We start from the raw sequence: 15778 nt of genomic DNA, 5'->3' as shown, positions 1-15778 counted from the left end.
AGTCACGGGCCGGACGCTGGCTGTAGTCCTGTGCCGGCCAGGTGACTTGTCCTACGTGCCTCTTGACCCCTGCTCGCTCTCGGCTGGCTCCTTCCTTTAGGCGCACGCTCCTCTGCTCGTCCTGAGGTTTGTAAACTGTTGTGTTAGCCGCCGAGCCGCTCCACTGTGGGAGGGGAAGGACTCGAAGCTGTGCATTTCTTGGATGTTTGTCAATGCGGGGGTCTTGGGAACCGACTCATTTAAAGTCTCATTTCACATTAGGAGGAAGATTTCCTCCTTTGTGTTAATCAAGTCTCTACTCCTCTGCCCTGTGATTCCGAAATTATGGGACCAGATCTCACTTGGGCAGCGGCGTAGAATTCTGTCATGATTTAAGTTCTGCTGTCTGGAAGAGGGTGCCTTGTCTTTTTCTTTATTTTAATTTTTTTAAAAATTATAGGAGGAAGGTAGTTTTACGTAGAAATAGGGTCGAATAGGTGTGTTGTGTTGAAGGGAGTATTGCAGGTTTCCCTTGAAACTGCTTGAGAAGTTGTTGAAAAGAAAATAAAATGATTCATTGTTGAATTGTCATTATCCTCTGTCTCTTCTCCAAGGTTTGCTTACTTTTTTTTTTTTTGATTACAGACTTCAAACATTGATTTAAGCAGAATGTGCCCTTGAGAAACTCGGTGTTTTAAATGTTGCAGCATGTGCTGCTATTTTAAGGTGGATCTAAGAAAGTTGTTTTGTATGGACCCTGAAATAGCTTTCTCCAAAACAATTTTTATAACAAAAAAAGACTAACTGGTGAGGGTGGACTTGGTGGGTTGCAAAACAGACATTTAGTGTAACTCGAGCGAATACATCCTAGGTGGAGATTTCTAACAGTTTTTTTTAATTGCTTTCCATTTAAAGAGAGGCCTTTTTGTCTGGTGTACACTGGTTTCTTTAGTCTCAGTCTGATGGGGGAGGGGAGAGAGAGGATGGATCTATACAATAATAAAATCATCTTTGGCTAGATATTTCCTCCCATGGATTTGCTTGCTGAGTTAATTCTACTCTAAATTACAAACATTTTTGATTTTGATGGCCTAGCCTGGGTGGAAGCTGGCTTCCACAGTTTTCTCTGTTGTTGAGGTCGAGGGGAAAAAAGGCAGAGGCAGAAGCAGACACACATACACCACACACACCATACACACACACACCACCCCACCCACCACACACACACACACACACACACACACACACACACACACACACACACACACACACACCACACAACCAGGCTGAGGGCTCATTGTTCTTCGTACACACATCCATTCTCTCTCCCATATTTGGGACTGGGTTTGCACAGACAAACACAGCTTTTTTTGGGGGAGAGAGGAGAGAAGATGGGGGAAGGGGAGGTGCTTTTCTCTCTCAGCTTTCTTTCATGCCTGGCCTTTCTTCCCCCTCCAGCCTTTGCGAGGCAGACGAGTACATGGGGAGCTAAAGGACACTCTGGGACGTGTTCAGAAGACTCCTGTCTCCCTTTCCTCCTGTGCAGCTCGCTTTCTGTCGCTTGCTTCTCATTGGTTTATTTTTTGTTTGTGTAAAGATAAACTCTCTGTCTTGGCTTTTCCATTCTCTTTACCTCTGACTCTGTTAGGGTCAGGGGATTGGCTCACTTGATTTTTATCTTACTGAGTGTGACCAGGGTCTCTTTAAGTAGAAATAGGTTGCCTCAGTTAAAAATGATCAAGATTGTATTTGAGGTTAATATTTGGCAAGGTGTGTGTGTGTGTGTGTATGAGAGAGAGGAGAGAGAGAGAGAGAGAGAGAGAGAGAGAGAGAGGAGAGAGGAGAGAGGGGAGATTGATTGATGGCCCTTGACTTATCAATGAAGTTTTTGTTTTTGTTTCTAACAGTGGTTTTTAGGAAAGATCTGGTTTTCTGGTTGGGGGCTGGGATAGAGACCCTTTAGAACACTGGACAGGGCTGAGAGTCCACCTGGCTAAATCCAGCTCTGGGCCAAGGATGGAGGTTAGTGTGAATACATGTGGTTTGCGGAATAGCACCTTCTACTGGTTAATTGCTTTGACGATCCAGTGAAGAGGGTGGGGGAGGGGATTAACGGCTGAGGCTTAATGATTTTCTTTTAAACACAGCGGCTGTGCCTTCCTGCAAATGCCACTTCCCCAGGCTGCTAATGCAGATGCCCTTTGACAGGCGCACTTGCGTGGCAGCCTTATTATGTTATTGGCTGTGTCTTGACATTAATTTGTTCTGTTATCTGGGGTATTTTCACATTGTGACTTCTAAGGACTCCTTTGAATTGATGCTCTTTCGTTTTATGAGGATTGTAGTTTGTCTTAAGCTAGTAAGCAAAATAGGTGTTTATTTGTATTCCAGGTGTCAGAAACAATACCCACCAGCAGCCCTTTAAGAAAAATTTTTAGTATCATTAAAAAGATAAATTTATCTTATAGAAAATAAAATTCTAACATTAGAGATTTTCCTCTGGGATTTAAACACCCATTCCCTGACAGAGAGGTTGCAGAGAAGTTGAGGTGGGGAAATCTCACTAAAATCAGCAATTTGGTGCTGTATTAAATAGTATTTTCCATAGTTGTATCAATATTATAGTAATAAGCCTGATAGAATGGCTTGTGGATTTGATTTCTTTTTTTCTTTTTTTTTTAAAGCTGGAGGCTAGCGAAACTTTGTGTATAGGGGTGAACAGAGCAGATGATAGATGCCTCAAGAGTTTCTGGGCTAATATGCAGTTTCATAAGTAGCTGCTTGACAAGTGAGTGCCTCACAGGAGTTACCATCCTGGGTCCTAACCCATGTCAGTTGTTTTAATGCAACGCCAATTAGAGAGGTTTGTAGCTGTAAACATGTATCCAGACTGACTGTTCTTAAGATTGTCCCTGCTGATTCACTGTAGTTCCAAAAGCTTGAAGCACAGTCCCTAAGGTGGTGTGTTTTTTACAATGCAGTGTGAACAGTTCAAATGTAGTATTTGTTTAGTGGGGATACAATCAGGTAATTTCAGTTCAGTGTAGGCTTTATCAATATTTTGTTGAAAACAAGTTGAAGTAACTAGAAACCAGTTTGAACTAAAAAGGTTACTAAATCAAGAAATGAAATATTCCAGTACTTTCTCACTTAGTGGTTAGTAAAGCAGGTTTTATTTATTTATTTTAAATGTGACAGTGTCTACTACCAGATCCCACAGTAATATGCATGCTATTGTACTGATGCTGATGCACAGGCTTCCTGTGTGATACTGTATCACAGGCATCCTTTGAGATGCTGGAAGTACAGGCATCCTGAATATGATGGTACCCTAACCCTGTGTATAGTGGACATTATTGTGAATATCCTGAGTACCCACTATTTTAAAATTGGTTTTGAATTTTTCACATCTTGTTCAAATCTCCGTAATCTTTAAAACATTTGAGTAGTAAAATAAGTTGTACATACTGAGTTCCCTTGGGAATCGTGTGTTCTCCTGCTAACTGTTTTTGGCAGCTACTTTTACAATTGATTTAAAGGTTAAGATAGCAGGAAATTCATATTTTTAAGTGAATCATTAGTGTGACCTAGCTGTGAACTTCATCTCCCCTGCCCCCCACAAAAATACACACACGAGGGAGAGGGAGGGGGGGACAACTACACACGTTACTGCTCTGTGTAAGTCTTCTGGTAGCACTGTGCTCTAGACTCTAGTTGATCATAGGTTTTTAATCGCCAGGAATTTGTCTTGAATCATATGTGAGTAATTATTAATTATTGGCACCCTGATAGTTATTCCACAGTTGAAGTTTGCATAGCCTGTTTAAGTGTGATTTTTGGCAAGCATGTTAGTTTGTGCTTAGCTTCTTGTCTAACACGATTCTAGTGTTTTTAAAGTGAGAAATGTGCATTTAAATATTCTATTCGTTACAGTATTACTAAGATTGCTTATGCCATTTCAATGAGCGTTTCTACTACAAATAACTCAAGTAAGACCAAATATTTATCAGCTTGGAGTTTTGGTTGGATTTTTATTTTTACTTATATATATATATATATATATGTGTGTGTGTGTGTGTGTGTGTGTGTGTGTGTGTGTGTATTATTTTGGAGACAGGGTCTGGCTATGTAGTTCACATTGGCAAGCCTGCTGTAGCCTCCCAAGTGCTGAGATTATAGGTGTGTGCTTCCATGTTGGCTTGGAATTGTTGTTTATATAAATAATTTGTTGGTGTACCAAGTAATTAAGATATAATTCATGACCTTATGTTAGGTATCTAGGTCAGATAAAGCTGCTAACATAACATGTTCTTTAAATTCTTTTTTTTTTTTTTTTTTTTTTTTGGGCTGGAGAGATGACGTAGTAGTTAAGAGTTCTGGGTGCTGCTCTTCCAGAGGACTCAGATTCAGTTCCCAGCTTCCACATGGTGGTTCACTGCCAGTTATAACTCCAGCCCTGGGGACCTGACACCCTCTTCTGACCCCTTAGAGCGCTGAACACGTGTAGACACGCAGTGCACAGGTGCACAAGAAGGCTAGCACCCAAATGCATAGAACAAAGAGAGCTTAAAGTGTCTTAGAAAGTTACTGCATTCAGGTGTTCCAGTGCTGTGGAGGCAGAGGCAGCCAGATCTCTGTGAGCCCTGTGTACGTAGTAAGTTCCAGGTCAGTCATGGCTGCATGGTGAGATTATCTCTCAAAAAAAAAAAAAAAGAAAGAATTGTTTTATTAAACTGTGGGGTGGGGGAGGTGGGGCAATACTTGATCCGTGTGGGCACTCGTGTGCACGTGGGGCTCAGGAACAACTTTGGAAGTCAATTCTTTCTGCTGTGTATATACTGGGAATCTAATTCAGTTTGTCAGGCAATACTGGACAAGCTTCCTTCCCGGATGAGCCATCCTCGTGGCCAATACATTTTTTTTAATGTGTGCAAGTAAAATGACCTGTTTGTGCCAGTGTAAAAGATTTTTTTGGGGGGGGGGGAGTTCAGGGTCTCATGTAGCCCAGACTAGTCTCAAACTCTATATGTAGCCCAGGATGCCTATGAACTCGTATACTTTTTGTTGTTAACCTCCTAAGTGCTGGAATTATAGGAACACATCACCATGCCCAGCTTTAGATATTTTTTTTTTGGTTGGTTTGGTTTTTCATTTTTCAAGACAGGGTTTCTCTATGTAGCCTTGGTTGTCCTGGAACTTCCTGTGTAGACTAAGGTGGTTTCAAACTCAGATCCGCCTGCTTCTGCCTTCCAAGTGCTGGGATTAAAGGCCTGTGCCACCACCAAGGGTTTTATTTTTATTATTTTGAAACAGGGTTTTTCTGTGTAGCTCTGGCTATGCTGGGACTCACTCTGTAGACCAGGCTGGCAAGAGATCTGCTTGCCTCTGCCTCCTGAGGGTTGGAATTAAAGGTGTGGGTCATCACCTCCTGACTTAGAATTGTTTTTAATTTGGTAAAATTTGCCAATATATTAGTAACTATAAGTAATATAGTTGCTATAGTTCTCTAGATGGTTACATTACAAATAGTATTTCTAATTCATAGAACACTTGTTTGAACCAGTGCAAACTGTCTTGAAGTTGAAGGCCTGGTCTTATCCTAATTTTAAACTAGTTATTATGCAACTTTTAAGGGCTTTGGTTAGGATGTTGGGATTGCTAGGGGCTTAAAATGTTCAAAGTCATTTCAAATACTGGGGAAAGGTGTAACTGAAACTTAAGCTTTTAAAGGTCAGCCCTCCCAGAAGAACAGAACTTTAGGTATAGCAGTGCCTCTCAGTGCTGGAATCCTGTCAGGGGTGTGGAGCCCTCAGCTTTAGCAACCTAGTATGTTTTTGTGTCTTCAGCACTTTGTTGAACCATAACCCTGGAAGTAGGGCTGTGACTAGAAGTAAGGTCGTCACTCTATAGGGGGCAGTGTTTGCACTGTTGGCTTGCAGTAACAGAAGGAGAGCTGTGAGCCAGTGTGGCGATGCAGCATCTCCAGGCAGTCTTAACTCTTGAGAGTCACTACTGGAAAAACTCCATGCTAATACATACACCACAGCATGTATGATCACAGTCCTTGGGGTCTTTACATGTCCCCTTGTCTCCCTGAAGACTGATTCCTTACATCCTTCTTTTGTCAGGAGTGCTCAGTGTGTGTGTGTATACACACTCGCATGGGCACACAGTTCAGAGGGAGTATTATTGGCAGGAATGCAGGCTTGTGTCTGCATGTATAAACTGCCTGGGGCAGCTTGGGAAACCTCCCTTTGTGGCAGAACCTGGCAGTGTTGGGGGAATATATTCACCCTAGAGCAGTTCTGATTAATGAGTAATGGGATGCAGGGCTCTGACTGTAGGTTTAATATGTTTCCTGTATGAAAACATCATTTAGGTATATTTTAACTGGTGCTTCTTAGTTCATTTTTCAGTGATGCTGGTGGGTGATGGAACTCAGGGCTTTGCTTATGTTTAGGCATGAGCTCCTGGATATTCCTTAAAGCCAGACTTAGTGTCCCTCAGCTGCCTCACTCTTCTCTCCTTTCCTTTTTTTTTTTTTTTTTTTTTTTTTTGGTTTTTCGAGACAGGGTTTCTCTGTGGCTTTGGAGGCTGTCCTGGAACTAGCTCTTGTAGACCAGGCTGGCCTCGAACTCACAGAGATCCGCCTGCCTCTGCCTCCCAAGTGCTGGGATTAAAGGCGTGCGCCACCAGCGCCCTGCTCTCCTTTCCTTTTTTATATGGGTCACAGAAGGATTGAAATCATATTGACCTGCCACCCTGTTACTCTGGCAGAGCCCCTATGTAAAGCTGGTAGTAGTGGAACTTCGTGTTTGTAGTGAAGGAAGTCTTTTTGCTCAGAGCACTGGACGTCCAGGCCTCCTAGCCCTCTGCCCTTAACTTGACTGTTTATCTCTGCTTCTTTTGTGTGGTTATGCTGTGTTTCCACTTCCACTAAGGACTCTGTCTGTAATTAAAATTTCCCAAGAGACATCTGATAGGTGGTTAGTCATCGATAGTGTTGACTAAGGGCTTAGGGTCAGGCTGCCTCATAAGTTGTTCTCAACCCTTCAGGTGGGCTACACTTCGGCTAGATCCTCGTCTCCGAATGTCCACTCATGTGCAGGGACATAGGGAGTGAAAGACTTTCTGAGCCTTGTGGTCTAAGAAAGGGATTTCTTTGGTTTTTGTTAGGGTTGTTGTTGTCTTTTCTAGCTATTCTGTTTAGTAGTTATTTTGCTTTAAGAAATTTCACAGTCATAACTAATCACACGATCTCTTCATTAGGTGAGATCATTTTGTTGGGTTTGTCTTACTTTCTCTTTATTTTCTGAAAATCTGTTCACCTGCATGCCTGTCTGTCTACCTGCTTTTCTAAGTCAAGTTGTTTCCCAAACTGGACTACTGGCCACTAGTAAACTGCAAGCTTGTCAGCACTCTACAGTCAAGTAGGTTTACAATACACATTTGCCCTCTGAAGCTTTAGAAATGGCATGGTATACAGTTGGTAGTTTTGTGGGGGGAGGGTCTCATTGTGTATGATAGACTGACCTCTGAACTCATCATTTTGCTTCAACCTCTTGAGTATGGGATTTCCCCTGTGCTTGAAGAATGCTTGTGACTTGCTGGACATACTTTGACATGCATACATACATTTGTAAAATCTAACCCTGTCTTGATCTGAGTCAGGCTCTCTCTCCTTAACATAGAACTAAGTTGTGTGTCAGCAAGATGTCAGTGGGTAAAAGTGACTGCAAGACTACATACAGTTCAGCTGGGCGGTGGTTGCACATGCTCTTAATCCCAGCAGACGCAGGTGAACTAAGTGAGCTCCAGGACAGCCAGGGCTACACGGAGAAACCCGGTCTTGGGGGAAAAAATGAGAAAAACATAAACAAAAATAGACTACAACTCAAGTTCATTCCCAGGACTCACATGCTAGGAGGAGAGAACAGACTCTTCTGAAAGTTCTTGACTTCTACATACATTTTATGACATATCCCCCCATAAGAAATACTGTCCTTATTTTTTGAGACAGGGTTTCTTTATGTAGCCTGACTGTCTTGGCTGTTCTTTGTAGGCCAGGCTGGCCTCTGTGTCCAAGATGAAAAAAGCCCTGCTTTTTTTCTTTTTGATCTACATGCTGTTCTGTGGTTATACTTGGGCAGAGAATCTATTACCTTTTATTTCATTTCTCAGTCCAATCAATCAAATCAGTAGTTAGTTTTCTTTCTTTTTTTTTTTTTTTTGGTTTTTCGAGACAGGGTTTCTCTGTGGTTTTGGAGGCTGTCCTGGAACTAGCTCTTGTAGACCAGGCTGGCCTCGAACTCACAGAGATCCGCCTGCCTCTGCCTCCCAAGTGCTGGGATTAAAGGCGTGCGCCACCAATGCCCGGCCAGTAGTTAGTTTTCTTTTATCCCACTTTCTTACATAAAGTTATCTTACCTAAAGTTAGGTTTCTTATTTAATGCAGTTTTTAAAAAATCTATTATGTATACAGTGTTCTGTCTGTCTGCACGCCAGAAGAGGGCACCAGATCTCCTTACAGATGGTTATGAGTCACCATGTGGTTGCTGGGAATTGAACTCAGGACCTCTGGAAGAGCAGCTGGTGCTCTTAACCGCTGAGCCATTTTCCAGCCCTGATTTTTTAAAACTTATTTATTATGTATATAGTGTTCTGCCTGCATGTATACCTCTTTCCAGAAGAGGGCACCAGATCTGTTATAAGCCACCATGTGGTTGCTGGGAATTGAACTCAGGACCTCTAGAAGAGCTGATGGTGTGCTTAATCTCTCTAGCCCCCTCTAAATACAGAGTTTAATCACTTCAGTATACAGGCACTGGCAAGAATCTTTCACAAATAAAATTCTTGACATTGCCATTGATTAGGTTAAGCCTAGGGATATGTAGAGATGAAGGCAACCTTCTAGGAATTCATGTTTATATTGACCATTGGTCTACCCTAACTGTGAGCACATAAAGTGTTTTAGGGGACAAACTACCATAGATCTGTGTTGCTGTGTACAGAGAACCTCAAACCATGGTGGCAGCACAGGAAACTCCTTTGACCTAGTACTTGAGGGTGGCTTAGCTGAGCTGTTGTGGTGCAAGTCTTTCTTGAGATTGCAGCCAAGAGGTTAGCTAGGACTGGAGTACCTCAGATGGATGTGGGCAGGGAACCACCAGTGCTGGCCCCGTGCAGTCCACCACAGTGTGACTAGAGTGACCTCATGACATAGAACTTGATTTTGTCTTGGGAGCACAGGCCTGCCTCTCCATTTTTGTGACTTCATCTTGGAAGTTAGATATCACCCCCACCTCTTTGATACATGGCCTTACTGTGTAGCTTGCTGTGTAGGCCAGGCTGACTTCCTGCTCACAAAGGTCCACCTGCCTCTGCCTCCTGAGCACTGGGATTAAAGGTGTGTGCTGATACATCTCAAAAATATCACCTCTTCTGCCATATTGTACTAATTGGAATCAAATTGTTAAGTAGAGCCAACACTCAAGGGGGTGAAAGATGAGCTCTTGAAAAGAGCAGCATCAAAAAATTTGTGAGTGGCTGGGAGGATGGCTCCATCAGCTGCACCTCCCCGGGGCCCCAGATTCTGATCCCAGCACCCACATGGTGCTCATAACGGTCACTCCAGTTCCAGAGAATCCCATGCCCTCGTCTGACATCTGTGGGTACTGCATGCACATCATGTGCAGCATACATACACGCAAAACACACATAAATAAAAATACCCCCAAAGTTCTAGAGATTGGGAATTTATTTTTAAGTTACCACAGGAATCCAAAGGAAGCAGAATGGCAGGTTAGGAAGTCTTCATTTTCCTTGGATGGCTGCTGTGAAGCACTGCTTTATGACGGCAGGAAGTAGCCATTGCTGGTTCTCAAGAGAGCACAGACTAAATCTCTCACTAGTCATTTTTGCTCTGCCCTTGCTTGTTGAAACATCATTTGTTTTCTACTTTATTCCTTTGTATGTCTGTGGGGTATGTGCTTGCATGTGTTGTGGACTTGTGCACATTTGCTGTGTATGTGCTGGAGTCATAGGTGCCTCCTGTATCGCTCTCTACTTTATTCTAAGGCATAGCCTCTCCCCGGACCCTGCATTAGCTGATTTAACTCGGCTAGGTAGTCATCTTGCTCTACCACACTTTTTACGTGAGTTTTGGAGGGGTCAGGGTGCTTTTGCTGTGCAAGCAGAGAACTAGCTCCTGTTGTCTCTGATCTCCACACGCGTACACAGGCTCCCAAAGTCCTCTCTCCTCCCTCTCTTACACACAGTCTCTCTGTGTCTCCGTCTCTATCTCTGTCTCTGTCTGTCTCTCTCTCTCACACACACACAGGGTTTCTTTCTGTAACCCTGACTGTCCTGGACCTCTCCCTCTGTAGACCAGGCTGGCCTTGATCTCAGGTGTCCACCCATCTCTGCCTCCCAAATGCTCGGATTAAAGGCACACACCACCATGCTGGGCTCCTAAGTACCTGTTCTTAAGTTCTTTAACCATTTTATTAAATTTGTCACTCTATATCTTATATTAATATTTACTTTATATTAGCATTTGTATTTTATCTCAGTGTAGTGTTATATGCATTGGAATCCTAGCATGTGGTAGACAAAATAGGAGGAATGATGCGAGTTTGAGGCAAGCCTGGTCTACATAATGAGTTCTGGGCCAGCCAAGGCCACCATGGCAAGATCCTGTGCCAAAAAACAAAACAAAACAAGCAGACCAAAACTAGGAGCAAAACATTTTATTTTGGTGTTAAGTGTTCCCTCCCACTAGATTGATTATAAACCCTTAAAGGCAGATTTTTCCTTGAATTATGTCAGACTACAGACTTGTATTTGAAATTAGATGTGTTCTAGAGTTGCTTGAACGAAAGGTGCCATCAATTAATTGTACATGCATTATTTTTATCTTAAGCATGGGAAAACGCTGCCATTCCAGCTGCATTAGGCCTGCCTCTGACCTAGTCATGTGCACACAGAGAGTTCTTTGTGCCTTAGCGTGCAGTATGGCCCATCCATTTTGGCTGCCTTCCTTTCTCATTTCTGTTTTTCCTTGAAAGCATGTTTGAGAGCAGATATTAAAGCAAATTATTTTCTCCTAAAGGAATATTGTCATGGGCAGTGTTTTGCCTAATGATGTAGTGTGAACAATCTTAGCCACAGCCACCAGCACAGGAAAAACAGATGCTGCCATGGACCTGTAGTCAGTGCAGCAAAACTGTGTTCCAATTTCCAGTGAGTAGGTATGACTTTTTAATTTAATATTCAAAAATATTACCCTGTTTTAGCATTTTCATAAAAAATGTGTTAACTATTTAAAAATAATTTTCCTAGCTGGGCAGTAGATGGTGCATGCCTTTAATCCCAGTACTCTGGAAGCAGAGGCAGCAGGATCTCTGTGAGTTCAAGGCCAGCCTGGTCTACAGAGTGACTTCTAGGATAGTCAGAGATCCACAGAGAAACCCTGTCTCCAATAACAAACATAAAAAAGAAAACACACATACACTATATCTCTTCCTAAATTAATACAAGAAAAACCCAGTAAACTAAGACCTAGCTCAGTCAGATACTTGCCATGCAAGCAAGAGGGTCTTGCTTTGGGTCCCCAGCAGCCTCTTAAGCAGGCTGTGGTAGTACACACCTGTAATCCCACTACTGGGAGGGTGTGTGGAAACAGGGAATGGGGTAGGTGCTTCCTGGCCAGCCAGTCTAGCAGAATCATAGAGCTCCAGGTTCAGTGAGAGACGCTGTCTCAAACTCAGACAAAAGGACTGGACAGAGCACATCATTATGGGCTTGTACTGCTCTCCTGAGGTGAGGGTCTAAGTCTAGTTCCCAGCACTCAAATCCAGTGGCTCACAACTGCCCGAAACTCCAGCTCTAATGCCCTTTTCTGGATTTCATGGACTCAGTGGTTAGGAGAGCTAGCTGCACTTGCAGAGGGCAATTCCCAGCATCCGTATGGTGGTTCACAATTATCTGTAACTCTAATTCCAGGGGGTTTGATGCCCTCTTCTGGCCTTCATGGGCACAAGGCACAGACATGGTGCACAGACGCACATATAGAAAAAACACTCATACACATAAAATATAAAATTTAGAAAGTTAAAAAATAAGAAACTGAGGGCTGGAGAGATGGCTCAGAGGTTAAGAGCACTAGCTGCTCCTCAAGAGGTTCTGAGTTCAATTCCCAGCAACCACATGGTGGCTCACAACCATCTGTAATGAGATCTGGTGCCCTCTTCTGGTTATAAGCATATATGCAGGCAAAATATTGTATACATAATAAATAAATAAATCTTTAAAAATTGTTTAAAAAAATTAAGAAACTGGGCCAGGTGTGGTGGCACACACACCTTTAATCTCAGCACTATTGAGTCAGAGGCAGGTGGATCTCAGTGAGTTCAAGGCCAGCCTGGTCTACAGAGTGAGTTTCAGGGCAGCTAGAGCTGCTACACAGAGAAAACCCTGTGTTGAAAAATCAAAAAAAGAAAAAAAAAAAAAAGGAAACTGGTCATAGTGATTACCTTTGCAGACAGCACCAATAGGGGTGGGAACAGACAGGGAGGGTTCCCTCCCTCCCTCCCTCCCTCCCTCCCTCCCTCCCCCTTCCTTCCTTCCTTCCTTCCTTCCTTCCTTCCTTCCTTCCTTCCTTCCTTCCTTCCTTCCTTCTTTGGTTTTTCGAGACAAGGTTTCTCTGTGGCTTTAGAGGCTGTCCTGGAACTCGCTCTGTAGACCAGGCTGGCCTCGAACTCACAGAGATCCACCTGCCTCTGCCTTCCAAGCGCTGGAACTAAAGGCATGCGCCACCAATGCCTGGCTTGTTCCTAACTTTTCATGCTTAATGTCTTATTTGTCACATGTAACCTAACCATGAGCTAATTAGATACATAATACAAACTCATCCTTTTTCTCTTAGGTTCATGCCCTTCACTTTTGAATGATTTAGTGACATGAATTTTAATTTATGTATGAAATGTCTATGAAATAACCAAGACAAGTTATACCCTTTATACTTGTCCCATGATGAGTTTTCTCAGCAATGGAAAAGACAAGACTCACATGTGACTGAATCTAGGTGAGGAGACAATCTTGAGAGGTGGTGATGCTGTGGTTCAGGGAAGAGTGATCTCTGACTAGAGGAATCAGGGAGGATTTGGTGGAGGAGGTGGTGTTTAGCCTGTGTTCTGAAGGATTGCCAGTATGTGGACATGTGGTAAGTAGCTAAGAGGATTTCAGACAGGAAATTGCATGGAGCAGAGGGACAGAGGCCAGAACGCTGGGACGTGTTGAGTGCTTTGGCTGCTTCTGTGATGAGGATTATCAAATTGTGTTTCGATTTTTCTTCCATCTCTCTTCTTAAATTCTTTAAAAATGTTCTGTAGTGGATTCAGGCAGGCATAGTTCTTTCCACCCAGATAATTTATGTTTGGAGCTGTGGCTGGTAGCTGTTCAAGCCAAGTTGAAAGCAAGCGTTTGGGGAAAGAATTGCTTGGACTGACTTCTCAGAGGAAGTGTAAACTGGTCTGGCTAGCATTTAGAGCACCAGAAGGACAGACTGGATTCATATAAATTCCTTCAAGTAAAGTGTGGACCACTTTATTTAATAACTTCACATATTCAAATTATGTACAAATTATAGTTATAAAATACGCATTCATCATAATCATGCTGATGTAATTAAAAATAGGTATGTTCATTCCTGCAAAACTGTCCCAGATGGTTTTTGTGCAGACTTTTGCCTTTTATTTAATGTGTTTTGTTTAGGTTTGTTTTGTGTTTTGTTTGATTCTTGGTGTGGAACACAATATCTCATGAATCTTAGGCAAGCACTTTACCAATGGTGCTACATCCCTAGCCCCAGCTACTATTTCATACACGTATTTTCCAATTTTGTTCTTGTAATTACACTTCTACATTACCGGTATGTTTTGATTTTTAAGTTATTTCATTGTATGTATATATTGCTTTTTCTGTTGATGGATATAGGAAATGCTTTTGATTTTTTCTTTTACTGTCCTCTTATCTGTATCTTTTTGTTTGTTTGTTTTTTCTAGACAGAGTTTCCCTGTATTGTTTTGGAGGCTGTCCTGGAACTAACTCTGTAGACCAGGCTGGCCTCGAACTCACAAGAGATCCGCCTGCCTCTGCCTCCCGAGTGCCGGGATTAAAGGTGTGCACCGCCACCGCCTGTCTATATCATTCTATACTTGTAGAGATTTATAGGAACAATTTCCAGGTAGATTTCTTGAATTGATAGATGTGCGTTTTTTGTTTCAAAAGCTGCTAATAAGGTGGGCATGGTGGTGTATGTTCCTGTATCCCTAGCATCTAAGAGACAGAGACCAGAGGGTCATTGCTAATTTGAGGTTAGCCTGCTATATAAGTGAGTTCCAGACCAGGCAGGGCTGTATAGAAAGACCCTGTTTTTTGTTTTTGTTTTTTGAAACAAGGTTTCTTTGTATAACCTTGGCGGTTCTGGAACTCACTCTATAGACCTGGCTGACCTCAAACTCAAAGAGATCAATCAGCCTGCCTCTGCCTTCTGAGTGCTGGGATTAAAGATGTGCGATGCCACCCCTTGGCTATATGCAGTATTTTATTTTAATTTATATTTCTTTGACCATGAGTGAAGTTGGTGTTCTTCTTATACGTAAGAATTTAAAGGCAAGCACTTTACCAGTGGAACTAAATCTCTAGCTTGTTGATAGAACAGAGGTTTACATAGAGTGCTTATTTGTGAGTACCATTTATCTCTGTCAGTGGTTCTCAGCCTCCTGGTGCTGTGGCCCTTTAATACAGTTCCTCATGTTGCGGTGACCCCAACCATAAAACTATTTTCTTTGCTATTAGAAATAGTAATGTAAATATTTGATATGCAGGATATCTGCTATTGAGAACTGCTGATCTATTTGTTTGTTTAGTTATTTATTTAGATGGGGTCTCATGTAGCCCAGACTGACCTTGGACTTACTATAGCCACACTTGGTCCTGACTTATCTTACTTCTTTCGTCTTCTGAGTGCTGAGGGTACAGGCATATGCCACCATTCTTGGCTACTCTTTTGTTTTGTTAAAAACACTCAAGAAATAACTAGGGTTGTAGCTCAGTGGGAGGACATGTACTTAGCATGTACAAGGTTCTAGGCCAATCCTCAACAACAAAAATAGTAAATGAATATCTCCAACACTAAAAAATCAGGAATTAGATAAAAATAACACTGAATGGTCACTGTTATGATTTGTAGGTGAACTGTCTTCCATAGGCTTACCTGTTTGAACACTCGCTCCCTGACGGATGGCACTGTTTTGGGATTGGGCACTGCTGGAAGAAGAAGGTCATAGGGTGGGCCTTACTACTTATAGCTCTGCCTACTCTCTACCCGAGCTCTCTACTTCCTGATCCTCTGAGATGTGAGCAACCAGCTGTGTACTCCCATCACTTGGACCCAGGATGGATTGTACCTTCCCAAACTGATACCACTTGGACCCAGGATGGATTGTACCTTCCCAGACTGATACCAAATACACCCTCCCCTGAGTTGCTGCTTCTTACGTTTCTGTGGCAGAGCCATGAGAAGCTTAACTAGCTCAGTAGCCGTTTCTAGATTACACTACACCATGCCTGTGGTTTTTTCTCTCCAAACACATCAGCACGACAACCCCAGATGGGAACCCAAACGCCATGGCCTTTTCTGGTTTTCTTGTTTGAGGCCTTTCTTGTTGGAGAGGGCAGCTGGCCTGGCTGGGTTCTGAAATGGAGTTGTGTGTGACAACTGCTTTGGAATCTTAGA

The 15778-nt window shown here is 42.6% G+C and overlaps 1 protein-coding gene across 5 annotated transcripts in view; it reads left to right on the top strand.

The window, feature by feature from the left end:
- The window catches only part of Rere (arginine-glutamic acid dipeptide repeats), a 321115-nt gene that overhangs the window by 700 nt on the left and 304637 nt on the right, over positions 1 to 15778 (top strand). The gene's annotated exons all lie outside the window — the stretch shown is intronic.

This window comes from Mesocricetus auratus, unplaced genomic scaffold (genome assembly GCF_017639785.1).
Source record: "Mesocricetus auratus isolate SY011 unplaced genomic scaffold, BCM_Maur_2.0 Super-Scaffold_100042, whole genome shotgun sequence".
NCBI lineage: Eukaryota > Metazoa > Chordata > Mammalia > Rodentia > Cricetidae > Mesocricetus > Mesocricetus auratus.
Note: the sequence above shows the minus strand (reverse complement) of the source record. Positions and strands in the feature narration are given on the sequence as shown.